The sequence below is a fragment of the Ambystoma mexicanum genome, chromosome 12 (genome assembly GCF_040938575.1).
Source record: "Ambystoma mexicanum isolate Mex_15411 chromosome 12, UKY_AmexF1_1, whole genome shotgun sequence".
In the NCBI taxonomy this organism is placed as follows: domain Eukaryota; kingdom Metazoa; phylum Chordata; class Amphibia; order Caudata; family Ambystomatidae; genus Ambystoma; species Ambystoma mexicanum.
Window position 1 is genome coordinate 1,172,811,146 of NC_090936.1, and position 19,275 is coordinate 1,172,830,420.

Genomic DNA, 19,275 nt, shown 5'->3' on the forward strand with positions numbered 1-19,275 from the left:
ATATCCAAACAGAAAAACAGGAGAGGAGAGGAAGAGCAACTCTGAACCTAAGCAATACAGAAGAACAAAGGTGTGGCGGGGGGGGGGGGAATCAGGGGAGCGCAAAGGGACAAAGAACATACTAGACAATCAAAAACAGGAATTCGAACAACAGGAAGAGATCAATGAGCTACATGGTAGGGCAACAAAGAAAGTGAGAATGGAAACAGAGTTAATAATAGGACAAACACACTAAGAGTGAGGGATAGAAACAGAGCAAGAGACATTTGGAGACAGTAAAATAAAACACAAATCAAAGCAGGTCGTGAGAGATGGAAATAGAAAAGCAAGACTATAGAAGGGCAGGCCAATAACATAAGAGACAGTGCAAGAAAGATCATCAAAAGGAGGAGCAACCACAACCGAGAAAAAGAAAAAACACAGATCTAGCCAGAGTAATGACATGAGAGAGGAAGAGGAAACAATACAGCAACATATAGGAGGGAAAAAGCACCAATGGAATGCAGAGATTGGAGAAGCCGAGTGACCGAAACAGGCCGCAAAATGTGGCATCGCAACACAGTGTGAGTGGCAGAGCGTCAGAAAGTGAGAGACAGGGGAAACAAAGTAGCAAAGGGAAGGCGAGATGGATCAAAAACACAGAGTGGCTGTCAAGCAGGTAGTGCCAGGCAGCAACAGTAGGCCTGAGAGGCAGCGCAGTGATGCTGGTAGAGTGAGGGACTTCATTTATGAATCACCCGATGTAACTAGCTGGCATCTGTAGTAACTCTTAACAGAGTTTTTGCCCAAGAATCATGAAGATGAAGCCGAGTAGTATGCATCTACAAGGTTCTCGTTTGTTTGTTTATTCATTTATATAGCGCTCCACACCTGGAGGTATCTAGGCGGATTATAGGTTACTTAAAAATTACAAGTCAAGTCAGAGAAGGTACATAGTGGAGAGGTTGCAAGACATTATATACATTATGTGCCCAGTGACTTTAACACTGATATACATCAGAAATATACAAAAAGTAAGATGTTCTGGTAAGTAACAGGAGTGACCTTCAAGTACCAATTATAGATCCTGAGCAAGGAGCCAGCTTTTTTTTTATTTCTAAAGCTGAATGAGGAATAGTCATCTCTTAAGGTTGTGGGCATGGAATTCCATAGCTGAGCTGCCATAACAGGAAAGCTACTTCCCCCTACTTTCTTGAGCTTGAATCTGGGGACCTTCAGACAAAAGGAACATAGGGTCCTGATAGGGCATGTTTATGTGTTTTTAACACATCTATAAGATATTTAAGGGCCGAGTAGTTAGGCATGTGGGTAAGGGAGACTACTTTGAATTGTATACTATCCTTAACTGAGAGCCAATTACTGTTACGTCGGGCCTCCAAGATGTGTTGTCTTCTGGGAATGCTTAGCGCAGTTCTCAGATCATTATTCTGTAAAATTTGAAGTTTATTCAGATTATGTTTACTTGAGCCAAGAGAGTGCATTACAGTAGTCTAGTTCCGAGAGCATTAACGCTCTTGCTAAGGTAATGCAATTGGCTGTGGTTTACAGGCATGGATTAGCTTGCAGGTATATGCTGTCGCTGATGCTGTGGCGTTGACTTACCCGTGTAGATTCAAGGCGGAGTCTAGGTAGAACCCCAGCGTTACCACCTTAGTCAATTTAATATCAATACCATCTATGTAAAATGACTGGAACTGCTTACTAAGTTTAAGTCTGGCAGGTTCTCCCATGAGCAAGAGTTCTGTCTTTTCATCATTCAGACAGAGGGCGTGAGCGGCCATCCAGGTCTGAATGATGAGATAGATTTTATTCACCAAGGCCAATTCAGTGTCATAATCACCAGACATAGGTATGAGAATCTGGGTGTCATCTGCATAGTTAGTGTAGGTGACGCCCAAATTGTCTAAGTCATCGAACAAAGGCCTGGTGAAAATATTGTACATTGTAGGTGATACGCACAAGCCTTGCGGTACTCCACAGGTTATAGGAACAAGATCCACTGCTGAAGAGGGAGAGAAAACTCATCAACCGATTATCCGGAAAGGATTGAATCCAGGCTGTGGCTTCCGGGGAGAAGTGTGCGGCTGTCGGCAGGTGATTGCAGAGCACTTTGTGATCCACCAAATCTAAGGCAGCCGACAGGTCTAGTAAAAGTAGTAGGGCCAGTTTCCCTTTGTCCTTTATTTCATCCATTTGGTTTTTCAGATCAGGGCAGTTTCCGTACCATGTTTGGATGGTACTGACTGCCGAAGTCCCAAAATATTGTTGATCTCTAGGTATGTCTGTATCTGGAGGTAAGCTGCCTTGTCAATGATTTTTTTTATAAATTTTTTTTATTGAATTTTGCATTATGTCAAACAGAAAAACGAAGCGAGCTTTAACATCCCAAATCGCCATCCTACCGGGCAGACACTCTACGTTCATTGTAGGTCCAATAGTCTCAGGCGCTGCGTGCACCACATCACCCTAAAGTCATCCTTAAGAAAGTTCAAGATTTCCCCCCAGTCTGCCGCAAAGCTCTGCACTTTATTGTTCATAGCACAAGTCGCCCATTCCAGAGCCACTATTTCCAAAATCTTCCGGAGCCATTCTTGACACATAGGGACCTTAGGGACCCTTCCATCTCTGAGCTATTAACATCATGGCCGCCAAAGTCAGTATCCTTTTTGCCTTCTCCCTTCCTCTAGGTTCCCCTGCCTCCGATGCATCTCGAGTGCCTAAGAGGAATTGTACCGGTGTTCTTTCATCTCCCGGGCCAAAGGCCTGCTCCTGCGCTTTCCGTATCTCTCTCCAAAAAGGTTCAATCTTTGGGCATTTCCACCATATGTGCTCCGCAGTACCTGCCATTCCACATCCCCTCCAACACTTCCCTGATGTTGCTGGGAACATCCTATGCTGCCGGGCAGGGGTATAGTGCCACCCGAATAATATCTTATACCATGCTGCTTGTAATTGGGACGCTTTAGCCAATTTAGGTACTCTCCTCCATAGTCTCTCCCATTCTGCCCTACCAATCTCTCGCCCTAAAGCCCTATCCCATTCCCTCATATAAGCCCATTGTGTGCCTGCATTTCCGCTATCCAGAATCTTATAGATGTTGGAAATGAGGCCTTTCGTTCCATCATTAGTGAGTAGGAATCTCTCAAATTGCATTGGCTCTCGTATGGCTGCCATTCTAACCCCTGGGTGTAGTAGCCAATGTCGTATCTGCGCGTAGCACAACCTTTTACCCTCTTGTATTGCGAATTACCTCTTGTTTGCAGTCGTTAAATGACAACAATTCCCTCCTCGGAACATATCAGACAGTTTCTTACAGCCTCCTTCCCGCCACTTCGCAAATGCCCTTTTCTCCAAACTTTGGGTAAAGTCCCCATTGTCGAACATGGGAGTGAAAGGGGACGGAAATGTGGTTATCCCCCTAGGTCCCGCCAGCTTATCCCAAGTATTGGCCATAGGTTTAGAAATAGAGCTCTCATAAAGATGCCGGGGTCTATGCGATTTAGGGAGCCATAACCGTTCGGCTAGATTACGGTACGCCACTGCCCCGTCCACAGCTTATCTTGCATATCTTCCTCTTCCTTCAACCATTCCCTAATGATGCAGAGCTGTGTTGCTTCATAGTATCGCCGAAAATTGGGCAATGCCAGACCTCCCTCCCCCTTGGATGCCATCAGAAGCCTGACTCCCACACTGGCTCTTTTCCCTTCCCAAATAAATACCTTGGTCAGCGTACCCAACTCCTTAAAGAAGCTCAACGGGACCGGCTGCGGGATCGCCTGAAATAAATACAGCAACCTTGGGAGTGTGACCATCTTAACCACGGCTATCCGCCCCACCCATGACACCCTAAAATCTCTCCACCTTTTCAAATCTTTCTTAATTGCCTTAAGAAGCGGGGGGAAATTTTCCAAATACCACCCTGCTAAAGTTGCCGTGATTTTCACCCTCAAGTATCGGATCCCTGCCGGGCTCCACTGAAAAAAAAAAAAAAAGAGTACTCTCCTTTAATCTGTCCAGTTCCGCTGCCCTTAGTGTTAAGTTCAGAACCTCTGACTTGTTAGCATTGATCTTTAGGCCCGAGGCTTCCCCAAATGTCTCCAGCAGGGTCATGCTAGCCTGAAGCGATTCCCTTGGCGCAGTCAGCAGGAGCAACATGTCGTCTGCAAAAGTTGCGGCCTTCTGTTGCTCTCCTCCAAAGGGAATGCCCTGTATCTCTCCAGCTTCCCTTATTGTTTGTAAGAGCGGTTCTAGGTAGATCGCATAAAGTATTGGGAAAAGCGGGCAGCCTTGTTTAGTTCCTCTCTGCAAGTTCACCAGTCTCGAGGCCGTCTCGTTCACCATTATTCTAATGGTGGGGGCTTCATATTTAGCCCGGACCATCGTCATGACCCTCGCCAAATCCCATCTTTTCCATTACCCGAAACAGAAAGGCCCACTCCACGCGATCAAATGCCTTTTCCGCATCTAGTGCCACCAAGACAGCGGGAGTGTTTGTTTTCTGCACTTTTTCAGCTATGTGGGCCACTCGCCTAATATTTTGTTTGCCTGCCTCTGATGATCCCGGCCTGATCCGGGTGGATCAAGTGCGGGAGGATAGAGTCAAGTCTATTTGCCAGGATCTTTGTATATATCGTCGTATCGGTATTAATCAAGGCTATGGGGCGATACAATGCTCTCTCCTCTGGATTTTTATTTGGTTTGAGGACGAGGGTAACCTTAGCTTCCTCCATGGATGGGGCAATTCTACCTGTCTGCCGAAATGAATTAAATAACTAAGTCAATTGCGGGGCCAACTGCGAGATAAAAAATGTATAAAAAGCAGCAGTGTAGCCATCCGGGCCAAGAGCTTTGTGCACCGGAAGAGCCCTAATCGCCCCTCGCACCTCCTCTCCGAGATTTCTTGGTTGAGGGCTTCCTTCGTTTCTCTACCGATTTCCCCCAGCTGTACTTTTTGCAGGAATTTATCCTGTGTGTCACTTCGGGGATGCTGAGAGGCATAAAGGGAGTCATAATACTCCGCAAGAGCCTCCTGTAAGTCTTCTTGCCTTGTGACCCGTTCACCTGAACCTATTTGCAACGCCGTAATCTCGTTTCTAGCCATTTTAACCCTTAAAGCAGACGCGCTCTTGACACGCCTATTATTAGCCTTTGCTTAGTATTTTTGCCTCACAGCTAGGAGCGCTCACTCTGCCTTCTTGGTCCGCAAAAGTTCCAGCTGCCCCGCCGCTTTCCTATATTCCCGCATTGCTACCCGGGAGGGGTACCACTCTCCGCCTATCTAGCCGCTTCTACCTCAGCCTCTAACTGGGATTCCAATGCTTCACTCGGTGGGCAGACACTGCAATTAGTTCCCACCTGAGTAGCCTTAAAGGCATCCCACCTTATACCCTCTCCTGTATCCTCTTTCCTATTGGTATCAAAAAAGAGCTTGATCTTCTCTTCAATGTCCCCCCGAACTTCCGGGTCCCTCAGGATGGCCCCTGGAAATTTCCAGCACAACAGAAACCGTTTTGTGGTCCGCTATCCCTATAGGTCCTGTATGTACCTCCCGAATGCCACCCAACAGACCCACCGACACCCATATATAATCAATTCTGGATTGTGATCCATGGACCCCTGACAGAAAGGTATGGCCCTCTTCATCTCCCTTTAATTCCCTCCATACATCACGCAACCCCATCCTACCGATCTTATCCTTCAACTCCGCGGACATTACTGCTCCCCTCCTCCCACCCGCCTTCCGGCCCTGTCCCTCTCCTAAGATCTCCCATAAGAACGATCTGACCCCACGCTTGATCTTCTAGCACTTTCAGAACCCAATGCAAAAATTGTTCCCGACCGAAGTTAGGCGCATACACCACCGCTACTGTATACGGGGCCTCTTGGTACTTCCCCCGGACCACAATATACCTCCCTTCTTTGTCCCTAGTTACGTCAAAGATTCTAAAATCCACTGTATTCCTAATAGCCAGGGCCACCCCCCCTTGCTTTACATTGATCTGAAGCATGGAGGATCTGATCGAAGCCGCGCAGCTTAAATCTACCCTGATCCTTGTGCACTAGATGTGTTTCCTGAAACCCCATAATATCAGGTCCTTCTTTCTGTGTGAAATTCTCCAGCTTTTTCCTTTTAAGAGGGGTATTCAACCCTCTTACATTATGCTTAGCCACTTGAGTAGTTAGTTCCCAGACAGAAAGTGGTCACTGCTACGTGATAGTGCCCTTCTGCCCTTTCCACTTGCCAACTGCTCATTGCCACCCCCCCTTGTGCACCTCCAGGCCTGTCAACACCACAGCGGCAGATCAGATGCACTGTTCGGCGATCAGAGGCCCCCGCCTCCAAATATGTCCTCCTACCTTCTCTCCCGCCGATAGCCGCCCGGCGCGTTGTTTCCAGCAGTCCGCTTACGGATGGAACTCCTCTGAAGTCCAGCTGCTTCCGGACCGCCTCAGTAGGCCCTCTCCCCTCACCGGGGGGGACCCGGCGCCACAGTACCCTCGATCGCGCAAGGGGCTTCACTGGTGGGGGCGGGCTTCCGTGTCCGCTCCTACATCTGGTAAGCCTCGATCTTCCACAGCCCCCTCACTGCGGTGTGCCCCTCGCCGGCAGCATACCAGGCCCTGTCTCTTTCCTCGGCAGTTCTTCGTTTCTGCTAGACCCCGGGCACCTCGGCTTCTCAGGCGGGGGCGGGCAGCTCACAGGGCCGCTTCTGCCAGTGCGTCCGCTCCTACAACTGGCAACCCGTGATCTTCCACGGTCCCCTCACTGCGGTGTGCCCCACGCCAGCCGCGTGCCAGGCCTCTTCTCCTTCCTTGGTGGATCTTCAGCTCTGCGTCACCCCGGGCACCGGGGCCTCACAGGCCGGGGCGGGCAGTTCACAGGACCGCTTTTGCCGGTGTGTCTGCTCCTCCACCTGGCAAACCACAATCTTCCACGGTCCCCTCACTGCGATGCGCCCCGCGCCGGCAGCGCACCAGGCCTTGTCCCCTTCCTCGGTGGTTTCTCAGCTCTACACCGCCCCGGGCGCCGTGCACATCAAACTGCTTTTCTGGGGCCGAACGACTCTCCTAGCCTTCACCCCTCTTCTCCGACCCCACGTGGGTTCCCACGTTGCCTGTAGAGGGTCCGCTGATGGGGTGGTGGGCACCTTTCACCAGTCGGGTCCGGAAAGCGCTGTCGGCACGTCTACACTGTGCCGGCGGCCATCTTGGAATCTTGTCAATGATTTTTAGGGGGGAAAGGAACTGTTATTATAGGTCTGCAATTGGTCAAGAGTATGTTTCTTGAAAAGCAGGAGGACCCAAGTGTCCTTAAGGTTGGTAGGGATCGTGCAAGTTTTGAATGAGGAATTAATTAGTGTGGTAATGAACGGGGCCAAGTCTCTTGCTGCTTCTTTGATTATTGATGCTGGGCAGATATTGCCCTGGCATCTGGAAGTTTTAAGCGAGGCTATGATTGTGTGGGAAAAATGTTTTCCACAGGTGCAATACATTATTTAGAACCACTTTGAAATACAGCGGTTTTGTCACTTTTCCAAACAAATTTTTAATTTTACGCACAAACTGGATAGTTGTCAGGTGCTTCTCTTGCAAAGGAGGAAAATCATTTTTGCTCTTGAAATTGGATTTACTCTTCAATTCTAAAAATTGGGAGTAAAATACTCACTTCAAAATCCAACTGGAGCACTGGGTGTATAAATAACCAAACACTTTCAAGCTGTGTGTCCTTCCTCCTAGCTGTACTACAATAGAGTGGGCTTATTGGTGGTGCTTTATCACCACCTAATAGCCCAAACTAGAAAGGAAGGACACTACCATTGATTAAACGTAAAGTAAAAAATAAATTAAAAAAAAAGGGCCATGTTGGAGCACCAAACATTTACTGAGCTGGTGTAGATTACAAGAAACCCATACACTGCGGTGTAATATCTAGAAAAGTTTTACCTTAATGGAAAAAGACAATTCCCCTAACAGACAGACTTTCATGTTAGAAAGATTTAGCTCCGCGCTTAATCATTACCATCGTAGTTTCAAAGCCTTGTCCGAGGCGTATTATGGCCCTGCCCAGGGTAACCAGACCTTAAATCGGCTGGAAAGAATAGCATGAGCAAGGGTGAAGTAAGCGGAAGGGAACAGAGTTGGCAGATGCTAAAGTTCCCCGTCCACTTGGAGGTTTCCACCACTACACTTAACCAACCACATATGTAAATCATTTACAGTGACGTGGAGGAGAGGCGTTGAAAAGAGGGGCATAGCTGGTTAGGAGAGGATGGAGAAACACTAAACATAAAACCACTGCAGTGTCCATAATATCCCAACATGTCCCTTTTTGGAACGGGGTGGGTACATCAGGTTGTGAAAGGCACAATGACCCCCCTCTCAGCTCCCCCACGGACTGCACTTAGCCTTCCCCTATAACAGAAGTATGAAACGACACTAAAACATCATGGCAGCATCAACAAAAGCTAATGGTTGATTCAGAGGGAGCCCATTAAATGGAGCTGGTTGCCAAACCAATGCTTTTGTGCCCAAACCTTAATACCCTTCCCGGTTTTCAGCATCTCTGGTCACCTCAGCGCATGTATATCTTATGACCAACCACGTCACCCATCACAAAATCTTTACTTTGGGCCATCTTCTCTTTACAAGAATGTTACATGAACGGAATACCAGGGGTAAAAATGTCAAAGTTGCCAGGTAACAACTAGGCTTTGAAAGTCACTCTGTTCCCTACATGCACACAGTACACCATTTCTTATTCGGCGAGGGTTCGTTATGACTTGCCAATGGCTAGATGCAATTGCACATTTGGAAGCCTGGTAATATGATCTGTATTTTCAGAAGTGGGCAACCACCCGCAACAAAACGAACATTTTAGGATTGGTTTAAATAGGTGATGTTAAGGAGTGTCGTTTTTTTATGCCATCTAATGAGATTAATAATTGTAATATTACATTGTATCTGCTATTCTATTTCATGGAAAATCTATTTTAAGTCTAACAGCTATTGTAAACCGGACTAACTAAAATGCAGAGAAACGGAAGCACGACCAGCAAGGGGAAGGGAGAAACAAGGTGACGCAAGATCACAACACAATTAACCCGCCGGCTCCACCTGAAGTGCGAAAGGCTTGGTTTCTTATAGCGTGCCAGCCCACCCAAAGTCCTCGGGCGCACAAATACATTAAGAATCGGACTGGTCGGGAGCACAGCAAAACAAGTACATCTATTCAGCTACCTGCCACAAGGAATGAATAACTGGTTTACAAAACCTGTCAAACAAATCCGATCTACAAGTGGACATATGTAACAATATTTCTCCAATCATGAACCCAAAATATAAAATCCCCGGGAGAAGCCACAAGACCATCTCGTTTTGGAAGACACGTGTCCACAAATCCCACTTTTCCAAGGCCCTCTGTTCACAATCAGTCTAAACCAAGCCCCCCCCCCCCCCCATCTCCCCTCCACAAATTATCTGAAAACACACCTAGATGGTTTGGTCTTTGCTGTGCCCCAATGTTGGGTGAAGACTACCAGTTATTCGATGTATGGTACAATGCTATGTTAACTATTCAATAAATGGCACACGTCAATGGCCACTGTGGCCAAATTGGTTCACGATGTACAGTGGATATTATTTTAAGCTTAATTATGGAAACTATACTAGCAATTGCCCCAAAGCTTGCATAGGAGAGGGGGCAATTACAGCAGACTGATGGGAATTTGCCCATGTGTGGTTATTTGTTTGTATTAATATGAGGATTTGGATACTAGCACAATGTTGTAAAGATCTTCCACTTAAAGACCAAACCAGAATGTTGCACATATACTACACTACCAACAAATAGCCACTCCATTTGTGTTGGTCAGCGACCAACCCGACAGACTTTTAGTACTGCCAAGGAAACGCAACAACTCGAAATTCCCAGGTGCCAATTATCTCCTGATAATACTCTAAAAACACCTTATAAGTTTGACGCCAACAGCCAGGAGCTACTTTTGGCTCCAAAGGCCAACAGGCACCATACAAATATTACATTTTTGATCAACATTCAGAATTGCGTGGCAATAGTAAATCTGGCAGTAGTAGCAAAACACCTTTGGGTTTACTGTCTGCCCAATTCAGGGTGCATCGAAATACGGCTCGTAGTATTTCAAGGCAGACCTGCATGGAAAGTCTGTCCATTGGTTTCTCCACCCCAGGAGGTGGAGGTAAATACAATGTCTGAAATATTTGTATTACTTTTACAACCTTATGGAAGGAAATCACAAGTGCCCCCTTAATAACAGCGTAAAAACGTATTACATGGCACCAATCGAATGCAGTAAGAAAGTGGCCATCTGTAATACTCCCCTCACGTAATGCTCCAAAGGGTCATTACTGACCTGTTTCTGCATTACAATTATGTAAAGTAGTGCTGTGAACCACTACTGTATAATATCCGTTCCCACCATCACAGTGAAGATGGACAGACATAAAAAGGAAGGCCCTGCATTAACACCAAACAGCACAGGTAGAATATGGAGAAATGCCACCACCGGCAAATACTGTCAAACAGAAGGTCTAGTATGCTTCCTCTCAATAAACCAAGGATGAAACATTTATCCACAGGACCCACAAAAACATGTGTCCTATTTAATTCTACATATATTCACCCCACCCTCCAAGACCACAAACCCTTTTCGGACTTGAAAGCAACAGACCATGTGAACATACAAACATATATCTGTCACAAGAAGCAAGAACACCTCCAAACAATCTCCTGGTCACTGCTGTGGGGTATTATATGAATGCAGATAAAACGGACAGAAAGCACTCCACTGGTAAGGAGGAGCAAGAAAACGTAGTGTGACAACTCACCATCTCGAAAACTGCATGCTGACGATCTCTCTCAGATTCACAGCAAGAGCCCACGTTCATAAATATGCCAAGTCATTATAGAGATGGGCCACAGGCTTAGTGCTTTCAACAAGCTTAATACATTGAGATGGTGAATGGCTAGGCAACTCACAGTGGCAGAGCCAACGGAAGATAACAACTAGCACCAAAGTCCAGATTGGAAAAATCAGGAAGGACAAACCGGTAACACTTCTGAAGGCAACAGATGGGGCGGAAGTTGAAGTCCTATGCTTTATCTATAATAAGCCGGGCAAACTCAAGCAAGCACCAACTAGCATTTTTTCGTTTTTTTAAACAAACATTTTTGAAAAAGTGAACACCACATTTAGCTTACGCAGTAAAGAAAAGAAGAGCTTAAAGTTGAGGGATCCATTCTACTGGCATATATTAAAAAGGTTTACCATGCCAGAATTGAAAGTGATAACCACAGCGTGGGAAAAATCGAGGCATGGATACAATGTGCATGCCCAAAGTGTGCTTCACTCAGGACCTTTATATTAATGAGGAATGAGACAACACTTACTGGAACTACGGGAAACTCTAAAATGAAGGAGACTTTTATATGAAACAGCGACCTGATGGGCTAAACTAAATGGAGATCCCTTAGTGGTCCCAATAATCCCTAGTGATCCATTTCTTTTCTAATAAGTCCTCGGCACCCCAAGGGAGCCCTACTTCTAATGAAGAAAACTCAAAAGGGTGCACCAACAGGAAGACACCAAACCTGATATTAAGTATGATATGAGGTTTCTAAACGCAGACCTGGTGATCGAAACTGTTGCCCCGCTTCGCTTCCAAGGCGAGCACGTTGCCCCGGAGCTATCCTCCCGAGCATGAGCCTCAACGCTACATAAAGCCAACACTGTTCCAATGAATGGCCAATGCAAACTGCTCACAATTCTACTCTTCAAAGTCAGTCTTTAACGCCACTATTTTTAAATGTTTTATTATAGTGTTCACATAAACTTAACACTAAAAGAACATCTAGTATGCAATTCAAAGATATCCAAAAAACAAAATCCATTTCAATTTAAATTATGTGGCAAAAATCCAAATGAAAAAGTACATTTAATTTCTTAATAACAAATGAGAACTGCTGAGATCCAACTGAAATGATACAGTATACAAATTCTATCGTTTTTCTAGTCTATTCCAAAAGCGAACCACAGAAATGACCAGTAACGTTTGGGAGCCTAACATACAGAAACTTCGAGAACAAATTAGACTCCATGTGGTTCCTCGTATTCACATAGAGAGAATACAAGTTCTCCAAGACCCTTATTTGCTGGACAATTATTTAAGAGTACCTAAACAATTCACTCTGAATTTTTAAAATGTTTCTCCCATCCCAAGATGAAAAGTTGCTGAAATATTTCTGAGGTTGACCCAATGTCGGAAATAATTTCATGTTTTTTGCTTCCAAGGTCCCTGAGCTTTCATTTTTTCTCAAGATTAAAATGTTCCTCCTCATTAAACTCCATGTTCCAATCGTATTCAATTTTTTTCAGAATGTTTAATCTACTTGCAACAAAACCGACTAATCGCTTGATATCCTTAGGTGCCACAACAGTTCCCTCCTGGGCCTTGGCTTCAGGGTTCACAACAGGCCTCATTCCGAAGACTCAGCATTCACCACAAGTCCTGGGCTACAGGATTTAAAGACGGCTTCAGACTACAGCTTTCACAACATGACTCACTCCTAGGCCTCTGGTTCAGGATTCACAGCTGGCCCTGGCCCTTCCTCCCAACGATGTGAACATCTACTGTCTTTCCACAGGGCTGCGGATTGAAAGCCACAGGACTTTGCCTTCCAGTTCCGGCAAGGAGTAGAAAGGGGATATTGTGCCCGTCTGGTCAGCCTTCCTCCTTCAGGGCTTAGCAGCTTGCCACCTATCCACGCTTACCCAGTCTTCCACCACGCACTAGTTTTCCCTCCAGCAGCCTCCCGTTGTATCAAAAGAGCTTAAGCAGGCATGTCCGCTTCCTCTCAGCCCAAGCCTGACTGAGGTTACTTAGCCCCTTTTATACACATAGGGCTCTGGAATCATTTTTAAAATGGTCCCCGATTGGTTACTAGCCAGGCTTATTTGGTCTCCCTCTCTGTGATTGATTATATTTGGTAGTGATATAATTTCCTCTTATTACATTATTGATTGTACTGTATAAATTTGGTTCCATGTGTCAATATCCCTGCAAAAATGGCACCATACAAAAATATCACCGTATTTTTGCGGGGATGTTCAGGCATAGAACCTGCAGGGGACACCCCTGCAACCCTCATTATTTTAAAGGGAGCGGGGGACACCCCTGCTCCCAATAACCCCAAATATTATCCCCACTAAAAATATCACCTATGGCAGTTCCCGACTACCATGTATACGGCGATATTTTTGGTGGGGATAATATTACCCGATACCATAGATTTCATTCACTATGGCATGCAACTGGGAGGTTTCTAAAGCGTACGCAGAATGGAACAGCATTTTGGAAATTTCTTGCCACTTCTCTGCAGCGTTATGGTGTTAGTTTGTTTGGGATCATGGGCGCTCTACTGCCGGGTATATTGCCTACTGCAATATAGGTGCTGGAGTGCATGGTTGGCTGCTTATTTCTATATCCCGATCTGGTCCACTCCCTTGTGGTGTATACCGGGAACTAGAAACCCCAGCTGTGAAACTGCACATGGTTCTTCCGGCCCATGTACAACATCTCTCTGCGACTCTTAATGGGTATGTGCAATCATGATATGATCTATTTAAAACGCGCCTTTAAGTGCAAGGACGGCAGAGGACTACACAGTGAAGTCCCAGACCGGAAGTGCTGAGTAGGCCAGAAGACAGTGCAGGGTGACTGGTCAAGGGAGGGAGCGCGGTACTCTATGATACTGAGGGCAGCCACGCCCACAGTAAAGACGAGCAGAGATGTAGATTAGCAGGGGAGTGGTAGAGAGAAGGAAGAAGAGGAAAAGGTGGTCTTCAGCAGATTCCGGAACTTCAGATCTGGCTCAAGTCAGAAGGGCAGGGAGGCCATCCCAGAGGGAGGCCCCTGCAGAGGAAAGAGATCTTCCCCCCACTAGCTGTTTGGAGAAACATCTGACCCGCAGAGAGTTTGAGGTAGCTGAGCGCAGGGCTCTAGAAGGAGGGTATTTAGGAAGAAAGTATTGGATATAGAGAGGACCATGGCCCTAGAAAGCCTTGTGGATGATCCAGAGAGTCTTGAACTTGATCATTGCGGCCACTGGTATGCCAGTGGAGAGATTTCAGAGCTGGAGAGATGCAGTCCCTGGGCTCGAGGCCAAGGATAGGTCTTGCAGTCCTGTTCTGGATTAGGGTAGAGTAGGGATAGGAAGATTGAGAAAAGGCTGCTGCAGTAATCCAGCCTGTAGAGAACCAGAGCTCTGGAGACAGTGAGCTTCTGGGGGAAGGTGAGAAAAGGGAAGATACCTCTGAAGAGGTGCAGCTGGAAGTGGGCTTTCTTGGCAAGGTCTGATGTGTGGATAAAAGGAGAGAGGAGTCGAAGGTGGCGCCAAGGTTTTTTGCCTCACGGGAGAGTGAGGCGAGGGGGCTAAAGGAGGGCGACAAGAGGAAGAGAGGAAAAGCGGCAGCTGGGGTCCCAATCAGAAGAATCTCTGTCTTACTAGCATTAAGGCAGAGGTCGTTAGAGGCCCACCATCCCTGAATAGCAGATAGACAGTCAGGAATAAGTGAGGAGACAGGGTAGCCTTAAAGAGAAGTGTGTCATCCCATAACACGAAAAGTTGGAGGAGAAAGTAGAGATCAGGTGGGCCAGATGGACATTGAAGAGCCAGGGTGAGAGGATAGAGCCCTGGGGAACACCACGTGTTGAGAGGAAGGACCCAAGGTGAACCTGGGAGGGTGAGTCCAAGAGGAAGGAGGTCAGCCACGTTAGCGCCCGACCAGTGATGCCAAGGTTCACACTGAAATGGTTGATCAGGGTGGGGTGACTGACCGTGTCCAAGGCAGAGGAGAGGACAGAGTGAGAGCTGGATTTGAGGTTGAAGAGCAGATTTACAGGGGGTTCAGTTTCCGTGCCTTTGACCGATCTGAAGCCAGACTGATGGCCATGGAGACAACCAGCAGATTCAGTGTGAAGTTTCATCTGAGAGATGGGCAGTTTCTCAAGGAGTTGCACAGAAAAGGAGTGAGAGATTGGGCGATAGTTGGCCGGGCAGGAAGGATCAGCAGAAGGCTTTTTCAGGAGAGGGGGCACAAGGGAATGCTTGAAAGGAGAGGGGAAAGACCCTATAGACAAGTTCAACACAGCTCTCCTGACCCAGGGGCCTGCTGCGAAATGTTGCAGCCACCAAATTTAGCAACTTTGTCCTGGAATTAACTGAGCTGAAGCGGGAGGGGCAAGGCTCCAATCAGGAGAGACTAATCTCCCTCTGGTGCCCCCTACCCACGCGTGAAGATGGGAGTTCTGGCAACTCACGGCACCAACCACAGGGGAGGTAGGGAAGTTCTTTCAAATCATCTCAAATTAAGACATATGGCCACTCTGCTATAAACCTAATAAAAAACCCTAGGTGTGTATATATATATATATATATATATATATATATATATATATATATATATATATATACACATACACACACACACACACACACGTCTACCTTTGCCTCAGACACCCCAAGGCCCAGGTGAAAGCAGCCCAGGATTTATAGAAATCCCAAGTGTATAATACATGGTGTTGACAGCACTAGTTAAGCACGCAGTAAAGCACCAAAGAAAAGAAATCGAGAGCATGCATGGGCGCCCGCCACAAGTTTTCAGGTCTAAGAAATCTCCATTTGGGGGGAGTGTTGACGAACAGAAATTTTAAATCCAAACCAGTCGCACAGTCTTGGCACGAAGAAAGTGCCAGGTTCAAGCAACCAAAGTAAGAATATTGTTGCAGAACCTCCGGTCCAGCAAAAAAAAAAAAAAACTTCCACTACCAACCCGAGGTGTTGACAACGTCAGGAGGTCATAAAGCAAGATGAATGTGGAAATCCAACATCCCTGCTATTAAATGCTGCTGCCCCCCACCACCCAAATACATTCATAGCTCCCAGAGAGATGCAACCAATTGTACAAAAGTCATGACATACAAAAAGGAAACCTCAATAGTAAAGGACAAGGGAACAGCAATTCATATAGAAGACAACCGCAAACTCACCATCGCCAACTTCCCTAGGACTACAGGGAAAAGGACAGCAAAATACAACTCTTGCAAGACTCGGAAAGGTTTGACCCTGGAATGGTTTGTTTGGAGGTCTGAAGCATGTGCATAATCGCAGAGTAGGGAACTGCCAATGACTTTAAGCAAAGCATCTTCCCATAGGAAAAGACTACAATTAAACGATCACATTCGTGCATTTGTTTTACAATTCCCAAATATGACGAAATATACGACAAACTTTATTTGTGTTCTTTATTGAGATGTCTCTCCACACTTCCTAGAGTTTATGAATACTCCTTCGCAGAATATACTGGACTTCTCACATTGCAGGTATCATCGCACCTGTGTCTTGTTTGTATTAAGTGCCGAATGATTCACTAAAGGTCTGGTGGTCGATACTGTGTATGATGATGGGGGCCGGGGGGAAACAAGTCCAGGGTCATTAAAAAAAATGTATATTCATGAAAAAAAGAACATTGTAGTTTTAGTGGCGATTATAGTATATTTAAGGGAGAAATAACACCTTACCCACAAGATCAGGGACATAGAGAGGGAGGGCACGTCCAGAACCCAACTGCTAATGGAGGAATATCATAGGGTCTTTGATCTGGAGGTTTAGCGGCGGCATGTTAACAGGACAGTGTGTGCAATGGATGTTTAGGGGAGTGGATAAGGGAGAAAGATCATGGTCCCTGGGGAGAGGAGTCGTGTCTGAGAAAGGAATGCATACGTGGAATTCTAGAATAAAGGAAAAGGAACAGGGTGTTAAGGGAAAGGGAATCAATCGGGGACATATTAGCGAGAGAAGGGCAAGTTCACAGAGGGTGAAATACTATGTTGCTATTGGGAGCACGACATGCTAGTCTTGTGCTGGGGGAAAAAGGCATGTATATCCTAAGATAGGAGAGGCGTGTGTTTCAGGCTGCATGTGAGACGTGTAGGTGCCCCCTGGGGGGAGGGGGAAGTGGTATGCCGTGTGCGCTGGAATGGGCCCTTTTGGAGAGAAAAAACACAGATCCCAATGGGGAGAACAGTCCGAATGACGTGGGAGACAGAGGATCAGGGTGTCATAGGAGAGGGCCACCTAAGGGTACGTGTTGGTGTTCGTGGATGGTGAGATGTCAGGGTCTCCACTGGAATGGTCAATGGCACTATGAACGTTGGCGTATGGGGGGGAGGGCTTTATTTATTTGTCCCCACTGGATGGCTGGGGGATTATGGCAAGGTGCTCGTGAGAAGTGATGGCTAGCCGTTTTTGGCCAAGGTGCGTCTAAATCCATTGAAGAGGATGCTCTGTGCTATTGAAACGTATGGTGTGGTCTTCATGCATACCCTGTTTTGGGAAAGGGCGTTTCATTGCCTTTGCTTTTACTCTGGGGCAATGCCAGGATTTCTGTTTATTAGGTAAAGGGAGGGCAAGTTTATTTCCAACTAGGAGGGTGGAGAACTGGAGGGTTTCCAGGGGCATGGCCCCAATCAATGACATGGTGCCCCCTGCCGGCGAGGGAGGGTACTAGCATTAGTAGTTGCAAAGCCCACAATCTGGGAGTACTACTATGACAAACGAGTTGTTTTTTCCAGAGGACATCTCTCGTTTACACCATCCCTAGCACCTCCCCCGGCAAGATGCGGCCTGTTGGGGGCGCTGCTCACCTGCTGCCCCGGGCTGCGGCTTCCCCGCTCCACGGCAGGCCCCGCCCGCTCGGCGGAACCCGGATGTTTTTACCCCTCGCCGGTCCCTTTAGATCCGCAGGGTCAGAGTTCGTGACCCCTTTCCTGCAGCTCCGTCGTCGAGGTACGTTACTCCGCCTCCTTGGCCGGGCAAGCGCCTGCGTAGACGGTAGTAGGGCGATGGTGGTGCGTTCTGACGTAACGTAAACGCGCCGCCTACGGACAGCTTTCGGTGTCCTGCAATCGCGTTTTCTTTTGCTATCCGGGAGGTTCGCCCGTTCCAAGATGGCCGCCACGTCTCGGGCTGTCGCAGTGCGCCCTAAAGACAGAAGAAGGACCACAATTGCAAGCAACGTATCTTGCTTCCTCTCGTCTTAGATTTTTGTCATATATAAGTATTCTTTCCCCCCCGAAATATTTGTATCGATGTTATATCTACATCAGTTGAAATAACTGACTGTCGCATTCATATATACTTATGATCTGACAATATCGTACCTCCACGTCCCTCTTCTTCGTCCCAGTACTTATGAGTCACCGATCTCCATGACAGACTTTCTAATGAAATTAAGTGCTCCCTCTCCCCCACCCCTAAAGTACAGCACCTTCAGACCATGCAACTCACACTTTTTTTACCCGTGTCACCTGCTGTGTGTTTTATTCCACTCACTGGTGCTTGTTGGGGATTTGTCCTGTACCCCATGCGGTCCCGTATGCCCCCCAACCTGGAAAGACCACACCAGACACACGTCTTTCCAGTTCGGGCTTCCCGGTCGCTCTAACGCGGCTGGGAACGCCCCGTTTATTTATACTGCACGCGGCGACGTGCAACATCACGCCGCCGCATGCGCGTCCCATCACGGGGCAGCGCCACACTCCTCCTTTTTCGGGGAGAACACATAACTGCTTTTTTATTATACACTGCAAACCACACATCAATTAACAACAACACTGCACGCCCACAGCCCCTTTAATGTCAACCACCCGGATCCCCTTATTCCGGTTGATCAACTAAATATCCCAGTACGTATTCGCTGAGGTAAGCGGGTTTCCCTCGCCCAGCCCTCTGGGGGTACCTCCCGCTTACCTCCGGCACGGGAAGTCCTTCTGTAGACGTCCCCCGGACCGGGGATTCCGGTGGTCTGGATGGGGCTCCTCCTTCCTCAGGCACTTCCGTCAAGTCAGGCTCCAGAGGTGGCTCAGTCCTGGGGTCACCCAGTTTCTTAAAGAAGCTGGCATTCCGGGTGACAGCAGACCTTCCGTCCGAGGCCGTCACCATGGACCCCTTTACACCCTCCACGTCCAACGTTGTCAGGATTAGTCAGGCGAGTACAAAGGCAGCGAATATGGCAAGGGAAATGTGCACTAAATCACACAGTGAATAGCTTCGAATTAAACTACGTGCACACAGGAACAACGACTCATGTATGCTAGAACCCAGGAGTGCAAATAGAGTGTGACAACAAAACCAATATATTAAAAGGGATGTGGGGTAAGCACCTGACCGCGAGGAAAGTC

General features: G+C 47.1%; 1 protein-coding gene across 2 annotated transcripts in view; it reads right to left on the bottom strand.

Annotated features, from left to right (window-relative positions):
* NR2C1 (nuclear receptor subfamily 2 group C member 1) overlaps positions 1–17,875 on the bottom strand; it is a 614,538-nt gene extending 596,663 nt beyond the window's left edge. Inside the window, exon 1 of one of the 2 annotated variants that reach the window (XM_069629809.1) lies at positions 17,740–17,875. The gene's annotated coding sequence lies outside the window, so the exon portion shown is untranslated. The remainder of the gene's footprint in view (positions 1–17,739) is intronic. The other variant, XM_069629810.1, reaches the window with a different exon arrangement.
* Positions 17,876–19,275: the final 1,400 nt, after the last annotated feature.